This window comes from Herpailurus yagouaroundi, unplaced genomic scaffold, assembly GCF_014898765.1.
Source record: "Herpailurus yagouaroundi ecotype Mexico unplaced genomic scaffold, PumYag 67700, whole genome shotgun sequence".
Classification (NCBI taxonomy): domain Eukaryota; kingdom Metazoa; phylum Chordata; class Mammalia; order Carnivora; family Felidae; genus Herpailurus; species Herpailurus yagouaroundi.
Window position 1 is genome coordinate 1,763,656 of NW_024420499.1, and position 14,156 is coordinate 1,777,811.

Consider the following 14,156-nt stretch of genomic DNA (forward strand, 5'->3'; position numbering starts at 1 on the left):
CCAAACTGTCACTCAATTTTAAACTCAAGAGGAAAAGTTTCAACACTGAAGTACTCAGATAATATTGCAGTCATGCATCTTTGCAGATAAATGGAGTAGAAGACTAGCTTTATCCAATCATGATACGCAAAACCACCAATGGGTTTTTTTGGTAACGATTGAATGGTAACGATTGAATATTTTCAATTATACAACGAACACTAAAAAGTAGAAAGAAGTATGAAAGATTAGCATGTAAGTGTTCCGTGTTCTGACAGGTAGAGATAAGCTAAAAATGGGAAGAGAAGGGAGAAAGAAATGAAAATAGATAAGTCTCACAGATTGATACATAAGCAATACATGGGCATCACAGGGTCTTATTTAAAGATGATTTTAGGGGCGCCTGGGTGCCTCAGTCGGTTAAGCGTATGACTCTTGGTTTCAGCTCAGCTCATGATCTTGCAGTTAGTGAGTTTGAGCCCTATGGTGGGCTCTCTGCTGACAGCACAGAGCCTGCTTGGGACTCTGTCTCGCTCTTTCTCTGCCCCTGCCCCTCCCCTGCTCACTCTCTAGCTCTGTCTGTCAAAAATAAGCAAATAGGGGCGCCTGGGTGGCTTAGTTGGTTAAGCGTCTGACTTCGGCTCAGGTCATGATCTCACGGTTGGTGAGTTCGAGCCCCGCGTCGGGCTCTGTGCTGACAGCTTGGAGCCTGGAGCCTGCTTCGGATTCTGTGTCTCCCTCTCTCTCTGCCCCTCCCCTGTTCATGCTGTGTCTCTCTCTGTCTCAAAAATAAATAAAACATTAAAAAAATTCTTTAAATAAATAAAATAAACAAATAAACACTAAAAAAAATAAAGATGATTTTAAAATGGCAGAAGCCAAATTTAACGTTTATTTTATTTTGGGGACATAATAATTGTATTTATACAAGGGTAAATGGACGTAACTCATAGTAAAAAAAGAATTTGAGATTGGCTCATAAAGCAAAACTGATACTCGGCTAATTAAAAGACACACCTAAATCAAAGTGACTTAGAAAAGCAAAATGATGGGCAAATGTATACAGAGGAAATGCAGGAAATAAGCAGGTGTTACAATCCTGATATTACAAAAAATGAATGCAGCCCAAAATACATTAAATTAGAAGAGGCACTTTATAATGCTAAAGGCCACAATTCACAATGAAAATCATAACAAAAATGTACGTGTGTCAGATAATATGGGAAACTCCTTCATAAAGCAGAAATTCCTGGGAAGACAAGAGCTACATGGTAAAACAGAGTCCTAAGGGAGTATTAACTTTGCCATTGAAATTCTTTCTCCCAGTGATTCATAAACTTAGATCTCCTTTAAATTCTGGTACCAGTACTAGGATTCTTCAACATGAAACTCAAAGAGAGGTTAAGTTCAAACTAACAGCTAAGAATGTAAAGGGCTTAAAGCAACCTAGTAACTGTATGTAGAAATGTATACCCTAATAGTACCTTCATAGTAAATATTCTCCTCAGATTTCCATAGTACATCTTCAAAACTGGCCGGATATTAAGTCACAAAGTAAATCCCAATAAATTTCATACAGAAGAGAAATGAAAGCCAGCATCCTCTGGTCATAATAAAACAAAATGTAAAGTCTCTTCACCCTGGACTTTTATTTTCCTCCTCAGTTTGGGTCATATTTTCTTGTTTCTTTGTATGTTTTATAATTTTTTATCCAGTGCCAGACATTGTTCATTTTATCTTGTTGGATGCTGTATGGTTTTTACCACTATGGATATTCTTGAGCTTTATTCTTCGATGCAGATGGTGTCATTTTGATCCTTTTGAATCTTGTTTTTAAGGTTTCAAAAGCAGAGGAAGTGCAGCATCTATGGAGAATTTGTCCCGCAGCAGAGTCAAAACCTATCTGAATACTCTCTCTACCCAAGGCTTTGTGAATTACGAAGTTTCTGGCTCTGGTTTGTGGGACAGGACCTATTTCTAGCTCAGTGTGTTCCCCAGAGATCGGTGCTTCTAACTTTTTTTCTGTTACTTCTTCCAAAGCCTCAGGTAGTTTCCTCATATACCTGTGATTATCAGTATTCTACCAGAGAAAGACTTGATGCGGATCTCTAGAATTCTCTCTCTTCTCCAGGAATCTGTCCTGAGAATGTAAATGCCTCACACCCTGGCTCTCGGTTTCATCTTAGCTGAATTCCTCTTTCCTTTGCGCTGTGTCCTCAAAATTCCCTCTAGAAACTAACCTGGGGCAATGATAAGTTTAATGGTGCTCATTTCCTATCCCTCATTGTAACTATCTTCCACTCCCTGAACCTCAATACCTTGACTACTGTCGTTTCATGCATGCATTTTATTGATGTTTAAAAATCATTTCAGTTGGAGTGAGGTGCAAATCCAGTCATGTAAGTACTTTTAAAATAATTTTAACTTACGGGGTGCCTGGGTGGCTCAGTCGGTTAAGCGTCTGACTTTGGCTTAGGTCATGATCTCACCGTTTGTGAGCTCGAGAGTTCGAGCCCTGCGACCACCTGCTTTGGATTCTCTGTCTCCCTCACTCTGCCCCTCGCCCGCTGGCACTCTGTCTCTCTTTCAAAAATAAACATTAAAAAAATTTTAAGAAGAAAATAATTTTAATTTATATAACCATGAGGCTGTTTTAAAATGAATTAAAAAAAAAAAAAGATTAGGGGGAAAAGCCAAGAGTGACATTAAATGTACACAGAGATACATGAAGACATCTATAGAAAATTGGTAACCACAGGAGCTGAGATCCGGCCAAGCGCTGTCTGGGCACTGGCTGTGCACTACCCACCTGGGCTCCTGCCTCACCACGCACCCATGGAGGAACCACTGTGCCCACTTGCCCGCCTGCCCCAGAACTCTGCTCAGGACCCCACCTTGGTGGCAGTGGAGCCCAGTCCCCCAAAACTGGTGCCCAGTCCCCCAAAACTGGCCAAGCATGGAGACACGGGGTCAAGGTCGCAGATTCCGAGGCTGGGGTGGGTGGGCCCAGCTTGCACACTCTGTTTCCTTTTCTGTGGCGGTCCATCTCAAGATACCTGCCCCGCTGGTGAAGGTATAGCCTTGCGTGTGCACGTGTTCTCCCCTCACACCCTTAAATCAAGTGCTTTTTGTAGTGCGAAGAAACTGAGCGAAACCATCCTCCCCAGAAGCACTGGGCACAGAGCTGTAACATCAGAATATAGTACTTATTTCACTGGACAAGTTCTTGGTGGATCACCTTTTCACAGGCGTTGGTTTCTCAGCCAGACAACAATAGAAATGAGGCCAGACCCCAAAATTCAAGGGCTCGAGCCGAAGCAAGACACAGCGTCAACAGAGAATAAATAATCAGGCCAGCCTCCCTGAACAGAGGGGATGCCCTGCTTGTGTAGAGAGAAAGTCCCCTCATCCTGATGGGTTGATATTGGCAGGCAATTCAGGTAGCTCGTTGACGCGTCATGGAGCCAGGGTCCTGTCTGAAGTCTGGCTTCTATATGGGGCTGCATCCTAGTGTTGTGCTCTAAGAGAAGCAGTTTAACAGTAACAGCCAACAGAAAGTGCCCCAGGTGCATAGTGTTTTCTACTTAGGGCTTCTTCCCATGATCCTTAACTGTCTCAACATAACCTAATGTGTTGGAGCACCGTGAGCCTTCCTCATACCTAACAAAATTGTGGACTCAAGCCTAAGAGTGAGGAGATAGAAACAGAAGGAGCGTGCTGATCATCAAAGAGCATCCATCCATGATTCAGAATAATGCAAGTGGGGCCATGGTAGCCACTGCCACCACCATGACTACCCCCTCCAAAAACAGTGGCTCCAACCGTGAAGGTGATTCTCAGCTAGCCTAGCATGAAGTACTGTGCTCTATGACCAACGCTCAGGAACTTCTAGATTTCTTGGGCCAAGGGATGTTTAGTCCAGTGCCAGAAATGGGGCCCCACTGAAAGTGTGGCCATCAAAACCCTGGAGAATCACCCCTCCATGTGCTTGGCAAGGTCAGACTGAGGAGAGGATCCTGGCCCCCTTGAGAGCGGGAGAGCTGAGGACTACAACTGTGTCTGCGTCTATGAGTGCTTCCAGCACAAGGATCACACGTGCTTGGTTTTTTGAGATGTTGGAGCAGGACCTCCATGACCTTTTGAAGCAGAGTAAGTTTAGCCCGTTGCCACTCAGATACATTTGTACAGGCCTCCAGCAGGTAGCCACAGCCCTGATGAAACTCCAAAGCTTAATTCTTATCCATGCTGACCCCAAACGAGAAAACACCACGCTGGGTGATCCCATCTCGATAACCCTACAGAGTAAAGGTCATTGACTTTGGTTCGGCCAGTCACGTGTCCAGAGCTATGTGTTCTACCTACTTGCAGCCCGGATGTTATGGGGCCCCTGAGATCATCCCTGGTTTACCATTTTGAGAGGCAACTGATATGTGGTCGCTGGGCTGTGTCATTACCGAATTGTTCCTGGGCTGGCCACCCTACCCAGGAGCTTCCGAACGTAATCGGATTTGGTGTATTTCACAAAAACAAGGTTTGCTAGATAAACATTTATGAAGTGCAGGGACAAAGACAACTAGGCTTTTCAACTGGGACATAGAGTTTTCCTATACTTTGCCGAGGCTGAAGACACCAGAGGACCATGAAGCAGAAATGGCGGTTAAGTAGAAAGAAGCAAGGAAGTACATTTTCCACTATTTAGATGCTGTGGCCCAAGTGAACACGACAATAGATTTAGAAGGCAGTGGCATGTTTGTGGAAAAGGCAGACTGGCGGGAGTTCATTGACCTATTAAAGAAGACGCTGGGGGCGCCTGGGTGGCGCAGTCGGTTAAGCGTCCGACTTCAGCCAGGTCACGATCTCGCGGTCCGGGAGTTCGAGCCCCGCGTCGGGCTCTGGGCTGATGGCTCAGAGCCTGGAGCCTGTTTCCGATTCTGTGTCTCCCTCTCTCTCTGCCCCTCCCCCGTTCATGCTCTGTCCCAAAAATGAATAAACGTTGAAAAAAAAAATTAAAAATAAAAAAAAGAAGACGCTGACCATAGATGCTGAGCATCACTCCAGTTGAAACCCTGAGACACTTACGTGATTTTTCCCGTTATACACAAATCAACTGTTTCCAGATCATGGAGGTCTGCAAGCACTGGGTGAATACGGAGGACACTGCAAACCCAGGCAAAACCATCTTGATCAGGCAGGTGGCCCCCAGCACACCGACCGATGTCACCATGACCTTCAACAACCATCTGAACGCTGTCCAGGACCAGGCTCCTGCCTCTACCAGCGCCACTATTTATTCAACTGAAGCCGAAGTCTCCTAAGTTACCAATCTGCCCTTTACCAGCCCTCAGCGGCAGCCATGACCTCAGCGACCCAGCAGAGCATGCCCCTGTGGACAGGAACAGCCCAGATCTGTGCCCCTCCTGACTCTTTCTATCAAGCTCTCATCATGTGTCCGCCCAGATGCAGGATGGCAGCCATCTTCTTCTACACATGCTGGCAATTTCGTGTGTCTACAGTGTCTTCAGATCAGACCGGGCCTAGTTGCCCACCAGGCCTGGTCGCTTCAGCTTGGAAAATCTGGCTTTCCCTGGCATGGCGGCATGTGACTGGAGTGGCCAAGCACAGGTCAGTGCAGCACATGACTGTGACTCCTGAGACCGTGGCAGGCACCCAGAAGTTAACCCACTGGGAGAACATGCAAGCTCAGCCGCATCACCCGGCAGTCGGTGCTGCTGATCAGCCATGTGAGCCTTCTAGCACCCGGTCCTCCAAGATGGACATGACCTACGTGATGTTCTGCAACAGCCAGCCAGCACCGTCTCCCTCCCAGAAGCGTAAACAGGACCAGTCCCTTGTGAGAAGCATCTCCATCTGGGAGGTCTCTTCCTTTCAGGCCTTCAGCTCCCTCCCGAGGTCCAAGGGCAACAAGGAGAAAACACCTCCCAGCCTACACCTCCTCCGTCACATGCGGGTGGGGTGAGAGAGCCTGCAGCACCAATGATTGTTACTGCCGACCTCACCAGCCCCAAGGTCAGTGTCACCACCATCAGCAGTGACCGGGACACAGGAAAAGGAGGAAGAACAGAAATATGCCCCCAACAGGTGAGGGCATGACACCTTCAGACGTCCCAGAAGGAACAGGATGGAGGGGGGAGGGGTGCAGTGTGCTGCTGGCTCACACAGAGAGTTGTCCAGGAATCTGAGCCACGTTCCATCCTCAGACATGTGGATCTCTGTCCCCTGGCCCCTAAATTTTGTTCCTTAAATGGAACATCAGAAACATTCCTAAATGTTCTAGAGACCTAAAGTGGTTTCAAGGAAGGTCCTGAAGATTCAACATAATTGTTCAAACCCAAGATATTTTGAGTCACTTTGGTCTTAAAAAATAATTAGAGGCGCCTGGGTGGCTCACTTTGTCGAGCGTCCGATTTCGTTTCAGGTTATGATCTCGTGGTTTGTGAGTTCAAGCCCTGCATTGGGTTCTGGGCGGACAGCTCAGAGACTGGAGCCTGCTTTGGATTCTGTGTCTCCCTCTCTGCCCCTCCCCTGCTTGCTCTGTCTCTGTCTCTCTCTCTCTCTCTAGAAAATAAATAAACATTAAAAATTTTTTAAAAGATAGTCACAGGCCTATACATGCGGGAGACTTGAGACTATAAAAATCACGTATACAATACCAGTGTATTTCAACTCCCGTATGCTTAAAAATCTCTGCTTCAAGCTACTGGATTTATTCCTAGTTGGTCAGAGTATTTCTCTAACATCTCCTTGGCTCTCTCAGAAATTTGCCTATGTCTGGCTGCATTGAGGATGTCACTAAATCTCTAGGACCAGATGACATTCCCTAGAATTTTGAGAGGAATGCCAAGGCAAAATTATCCCTGACCAACAATAGGTGTCATTAGTTGCTAGAGCAAATGGATGGTCAGCATGCTAGGAGTGAGCAAATTGAAGTGGAAAAAAAACATGACAAACATTCCCAAACTGTTTTCATTTGCACTATTTCATGCATCATTTGATAGGGTATGCAAGGCAAATAATTCTAGTCCCATTTGATAGGGAGGAACACCGAGGCCCAGGAAAGGTAAGCGACTCACCCAAATTGATAAAGGTTCTAAGTAGCGGAATTGGGATTCAGGTCCCCTGCCACTGAAGACATGGCCATCTTAAGTACTGGCAAAAACAACTGACTTCTCTTCAGTCATTAAGTCAATAAAAATAAATTCTATCCTGCCCCTTCCTCTGATCACCACCACACCCCCAAACATGTTTGCACCCACTGTATGCAAAGCATCAGGGCAAGGCAGTGGGACGTCCAGAGCATGCGACCGAGCCACGACTGAGTGCTAAAACTCTAGCAGCAAGAAAGGCAAAAGACAGCTCTTCTTTGAGACGATCTTTCAAAGTGAAGACGCAAGAAAGACCCAGCAGCCTACTTTTTCTCAGTGATGGCGTTTGGACAAGGGAGCTCTGTGGCCATGGCTAGACAACCGGTCTAAAGACAGAAAACAAACCAAGCATTTTTCCGGGTCACCCAAGATCCAATAGCAGACCCAGTGTTGTTTTATTTTTTATGTTTCTAATTTAATTTCAGTACGAGAACACATAGTGTCACGGTAGTTTCAGATGTACAATGTAGTGATTCAACAATTCCATACATGACCGGATGCTCATCACCACAAGTGCACTCCTTAATCGCCATCACCTGTTTCTTCACTCATCCCCCCCACCTTCCCCACCACCCCTGTAACCATCAGGTTGTTTTCCGTAGCTTAGTGCCCGTTTCTTGGTTTGTGTCTCCTTTTCTTTTTCCCCTTCGTGCATTTTTTGTGTTTCTTAAATTACAAGAATAAAATCATATGGTATTTGTCTTTCTCTCTGACTTATTCTACTCATGTCATTGCAAATGGCAAGATTTCATTCTTTTTTTAACGCCTGAAAAATATTCCGTTGTATATATCCACACCACACCTTCTTTATACATTCATTCATCTGTAGATGGCAACTTGGGCTGAATCCATAATTTGGTTATTGCAAATAGTACTACTATAAACGTAGGGGTGCATGTATCCCTTTGAATTAGGGTGGGGTTTTTCTTGGTACATTTTAGGTAAATATCCAGTACTGCAATTAGTGGATTCTATGGTACTTTTATTTTTATTTTTCAAATGTATATTTCTTTATTTTGAGAGGGAGAGAGCATGCATGAGTGGGGGAGGGGCAGAGAAAGAGGGAGACAGGGGGTCCCAAGCAGGTTCCATGCTTTGAGCATGCAGCCCAACGCAGGGCTCAATCCCACAAACTGAACCTTGAGATCATGACCTGAGCCAAAATCAAGAGGCAGGTGCTTAACTGACTGAGCCAACCAGGCACCCCAGTACTTCTGTTTTTAATTTTTTAAGAAACTTCCATACGGTTTTCTTTTTCTATAGTAAACCTACCAGTTTGCATTCTGACCAACATAGCACAAGGGTTCCTTTTACTCCACATTGTCACCAACACTTGTTTCTTGTGTTTTTGATTTTAGCCATTCTGACAGATGTGAGGTGATATCTCATTTTGGTTTTGATTTGCATTTCTCTGATGGTGAGTGACGTTGAGCATAATTTCATGTGTCTGTTGGCCGTATGGATGTCTTATTTGGAGAAATGTCTGTTCATGTCTTCTTCCCATATTTTAATTGGATTATTTGTTTTTTGGGTGTTCAGTTGTAGGAGTTTTTTATATATGTTGAATACTAACCCTTTATTGGAATGTCATTTGCAAATATTTCCTCCCATTCGGTAGGTGGCCTTTTTAGTTTTGCTGATTGTTTCCTTTGCTGTGCAGAAGCTTTTTATTTTGATGTAGTCCCAATAGTTTACTTCTGCTTTTGTTTCTCTTGCCCCTAGAGACATATCTAGAGAAATGATGCTACAGCTGATGTCAGAGAGATTACTGCCTATGCTGTCTTTTAAGATGTTTATGGTTTCAGGTCTCACATGTAGGTCTTTGGCCCAGTTTTAATTAATTTTTGTGTATGGTGTAAGAAAATGGTCCAGTTTCATTCTTTTGCATGTGGCTATGGGATTTTTCCAACACCATTTGTTGAAGAGACTATTTCTCATTGGATAGTCTTTCCTGCTTTGTTGAAGATTAATTGACCATACAATTTTGGGTTTGTTTCTGGAATGGCTATTCTGTTCCATTGATCTATGTGTCTATTTTTGTACTTGTACCATACAGTTTTGATTACTACAGCTTTGTAATACAACTCAAAGTCTGTAATTGTGATACCTCTAGCATTGCTTTTTTTTCAAAAATTGATTTGGCTCTTCAGGATCTTTTGTGGTTCCATACAAATTTTAGGATTGCTTGTTCTAGTTCTGTGAAAGGCAATGTTGGTATATTTTTAATATTCTTTAATTTTTATTTTTGAGAGAAAGAGAGTGAGGGAGGAAGGGAGGGAGGGAGGGAGTGGGGACAGGGCAGAGAGAGAGCAAGAGGGAGACACAGAATCCGAAGCAGGCTCTAGGCTCTGAGCTGTCAGCACAGAGCCCGATGTGAGGCTCAAACTCATGGACCGTGAGATCATGACCCGGGCTGAAGTCAGATGCTTAACTGACTGAGCCACCCAGGCATCCAGCGATGTTGGTATTTTAATAGGGATTGCATTATATAGATTTCTTTGAGTAGTACAAACACTTGAACAATATTTGTTTTTTCCAATCCATGTGCATGGAATGTCTTTCCATTTCTTTCTGTTGTCTTCAATTTATTTCATCAGTGTTTCACAGTTTTCAGTGTACAAGTCTTTCACTTGTTTGTTAGGTTTATTCCTAGGCATCTTATTATTTTTGGTGTAATTATAAACAGGAATGAAGCAGAAATGAATGAGCAAAACCAGTCTAAAAATAAATATTTATAAATGATCTTGATTAGAGGAGCACGGACGATCTATACATGCTGAATAATCCATCTTTCTCCCTTGAAATTATCTTGGACAAAGAAAAAAATTGATAACCACAGAGAAGACAATACGTCTGTCAACTTTTGAACAGAGTTCTCTGTAAACTCAGAAAAGGGCATATTCTCAGTACCAAAAGGGAGGGTTGCAGCAGGTATGGAGAGAGGAGAGGAGAAGACCCTTGCCAGGCGCCCCAGGCATGGGAGACCCACACTGGGAAGATGGATCCCCATAATATTTGGTTTTGAAAACCAAGGGGGCGTGGCTTTGAGAGATCTTAACAGTCAGAGGAGCTTAACACCAGGAACTTTAAAATCACTGGTCTCTGCACTGGGAGAGCCGGAGAGCAATAGGAAACTGAGTCCCCATCCTTAAAGAAACAGCACAACCAACAGCCCCAACTGACATACAACAGCAGTTTGACACACAAGCAGCAGTTTGGCTCTAGATCCCCCTCCTGCAGTGGACCAAGGTGAAACTTGCAGACACTGTGCGTCCCCACCATGCACTCTCTTGCTTTCTGGAATACACAGACCTGCAGGACCATACTTGATTTTTCAGTACTCAGAACATAGAATCGGCAAGTTTCTTCATTCCTTGTAGCGGAAAGCTGTATCTGGGACCAAAATTTGGTCATTTCCTCATAGATGAGATGTTTCCAGATGCGCACTGGTGGGGACAAGATTAGAACGTGCAGGCTGCTGCAGTGGCAGAGATGGAAAATATCTTACTGTTAAGGTTACGAGTTCCTATTGATTTCTCAATTGAAATCTAATGTCACCTTGTGCTGTCAAGTTTTCTCCCTCTATTAAAAAAATGCATTATTTCCTCGATAACTTGCCACTTCATACCCCCTTCTCATTACAAGTCTTTGCTATAGACTGTTTGTGCTCCCCCAAAATTCACGTGGTAAAACTTAATCTCTAATGTGATAGTGGTATTTAAAGGTAGGGTCTTTGGGAGTTGATCAGGTCACGAGAGCGGAGCTGTCACGATTGGTCTTAGTGCCCTTATAAAAGAAGGCCCTAGAGAGCTCCCTCACACTTTCCGCCACGTGAGGACGCAGCGCGAAGACACCTGTCTATAAACCAGGAAGTGGGCTTTCACGAGACACTTACCGTACCAGTGCCTTGACCTTGGACTTCCCAGCCTCTAGGACTAAGAGAAATAATGTTTTCCTGTTCTGAAGTCACTCAGTACATGGTATTTGTTATAGCAGCCCAAATGGACTAAGACAGTCCTTTGGCTCATTGATCACTGTTTTCTAATCACGTTATTGACTCTGATTTTAGGTATGTTGCCACATTCCTAGATCATATTGGCTTTCGAACAGACCTTCATTTGCCAATTTCCCTTGTACAACTTTATAACGACAACAACAACAACTGCATTGCCAATTGTATCAACTTAGGGTTCCAACAACAACAACAACAAAACAGCCAGAGTCAAACAGGGAATTAAGGAGAATTTAACCAAGAGATTCATGATAAAGACGCACGCAAACTTTAAAGGGAAGCAACTAGAGATGATACTGTATCCTGTGGTAGCAACAGGAGAAAGCTTTTACAACTCCTAGACCAGAAGGAAAAAGACGACGGTATAGACAGCAAAACTGAGCCAAGCCATGGCCTCACAGGGAAGGGTCCGGTGAATAAATACCCAAACAGACCTTTCCATTTGCCCTCATACCTCCTACTGATTCTTCTCACTGGTACCTCCAAGGGTAAAATGAGAGCAAGAGAATCCAGTGATACACTCCATGAAGCTTAGTTAGCTTCCTGGAGCAAGAGCTGGGCAGAGGAGGAATTTGAGAAGAGAAATGGAAAATGTCTACCCCTCCCCCTCCCCCCCAAAAGCTACCACTTTCTACACTTCGCATCGTTTCTCCAACTGCCAGTTTCACTAGTTCATGCTATTCCAAATCTATTTTCTCTGAAACAATGTATGTCCGGAGCTCCACCCAAAGTTCATTTTTCCTCCCCTACTAGGTAAATGAAGTGATCATCCGACCACGAGCCCGAGCCAGAATGTGACTGTCACTCTTGACTTATTTCTTCCTTCTGACACAATCGTCCTTCAGGAAACATGATGTGGCAATTACCCCCTTAAAATATCTTTAACCTCCATTTCTTCTTTTGAGTCCTGTCATCGTCCTTAGTTCAGGTTTCTCAGTAATCTATCACCAACCTACCTTTCTCGCCTCATTCTCACCCCCCTTCCCTTTAGCCCCATGCTCTGATCGAACCACAGTACCTACAGCTTTCCATACACAATATTTCTCTTATAACAAACATTTTCTGACTGCCTATAATATGCCAGACACTGAGCTAGGTGTTGGGCATAAAAAGAGAAGTGACGTTAAGTCTGTGGCCTCAACAACTGCCTTTAATCGCCATGTATCTGCTATGTGCAGTACATTTCCCATTTTGTTAGACTGGAAAACTCTATTCATCAATCTAAATTCAGCCTAAGCGTGGCCCTTCCTGAGTCTACCAATTAGAGACAGTCACTTCGTCTTCAGTGTCCACTAAGACTGTAGGCACATTTTTATTTTAGCACTTAATACCCTACTGCTTTTATTGACTTAAAAGTCTCACTCTCTGGCCAGACTGAGTTATATAAACTCACTTTGAATCTGTTTGAGGGCTATAATGTTTGTGAGGTGGAGACAAAAGGCAGGAAGCTAAGGTGTTTGTTTGGTCACGTCTAAATACGCTGGGCAATTATCTTTAGAGTAGGCTTCATTTCAAGGACTCTATTTTGTGGCTGCATCTTAATTAACCAAAGGTGACTCCATGCGTCAAAAACTGGAGTGCCTACAAAGTGACCTCATTACAGTCCATGAGAAAGGTCACAAACAGCAATACTCACATGTGTAATCTTACCTGTAAGTAGCCCACGCTAGAAATCACGTTTGCCAACATCCAGGGTTATGACGCAAAGTGTACGTCTGTGTAAATGTGTTGTTCAGAAAAAAAATTTTTTAACTCCTGAAATTAACTGGAAGGTGTTTGATTTCCAGATGAAGTTTTTAGGGTGTTTCTTTTCACATGACTCATTTTGCGAATCTCAGGATTATTTCTGCTAAGTTTCTCAATGTAGTATGCCTGTCTTTCCTGTTTATATGACTTTTGTTATAATTTTAAGGAATGCAAAGGCAACGAGAAATAGATTTACATTTAACCTGAGGTTAAATGTGTTTCTGATATTATTTTTATTTATATTTAAAGGATTACTATTATTCGAAATATAGTAACAAAGAAAGGAAGCGCTTTTGGAGTAGTGGAAAATGCTTGGACGGGGCTTTAAGTGGTCTAGGCTCCAACCCTTACTTTGTTAGCCAATTAAAGAGGTTGGTCTTAGGCTAAGTCACTTTCCTTCTAGACTCCAATATTCTCTTCTGGAACAATCTGTGCTCAACTGATCAGAGATGGCAAACTAGAACATCACTGTTTGAATCCTGTATATCATCAGATGGGTTTTCCAAACAAGTGTCTCGGTAGCATTTCAAAAATGAGTTTGAGGGGCGCCTGGGTGGCTCAGTCGGTTAAGCATCCGACTTCGGCTCAGGTCATGATCTCACGGTCTTTGGGTTCGAGCCCCGTGTCGGGCTCTGTGCTGACAGCTCAGAGCCTGGAGCCTGTTTCAGATTCTATGTCTCCCTCTTCCTCTGACCCTCCCCTGTTCATGCTCTCTCTCTCTCTGTCTCAAATAAATGTTTAAAAAAAATTTTTAAAAATGAGTTTGAAAGATTCAAGTAGGCTTTCAATCCCAGATTTGCAAAAGTCCCTCCCCTCCCCCCTAAACTGCTCACGTACAGAGCAAGCCCAAAGTAAGATAACACAGGCTTTGAGAACTGAATTGCAATATAAACACTGTCTAGAAGACAGACAAAACCCTGCTCTGGTAACCACTGCCCCCGCCCCCCAGCCCAGTATTTCACCAATGCCAGTTAGTAACTGTCAAATACTTGCAGATATGAGAGAAATTAATTTCTGGCCATTAGGATAAATTAGCATTGAGTTGTGGAATTTTTCAGAGAAGTTTAGACATTTCTAGTAGGAAGGATTTTTAGTCTTTCTCTGGGAAAGTCTCACAAGTGTGTGCTGTTGAAACAGGCTGGTGAAGGCAGTTCTGTTATGGCCATTGATTTGAGGGTTAGCTGTCTGACAGCTTTGGGAATATTAGTATTTTTTTTTTTTACTGTTTCCTGAGAAAAGGACTCTATGCAATTATA

At 43.6% G+C, this 14,156-nt stretch overlaps 1 pseudogene; it reads left to right on the forward strand.

The window, feature by feature from the left end:
- Positions 1-2,688: 2,688 nt before the first annotated feature.
- LOC121025728 (homeodomain-interacting protein kinase 2-like) lies at positions 2,689-11,380 on the forward strand (annotated as a pseudogene).
- The last annotated feature ends 2,776 nt before the right edge of the window (positions 11,381-14,156 follow it).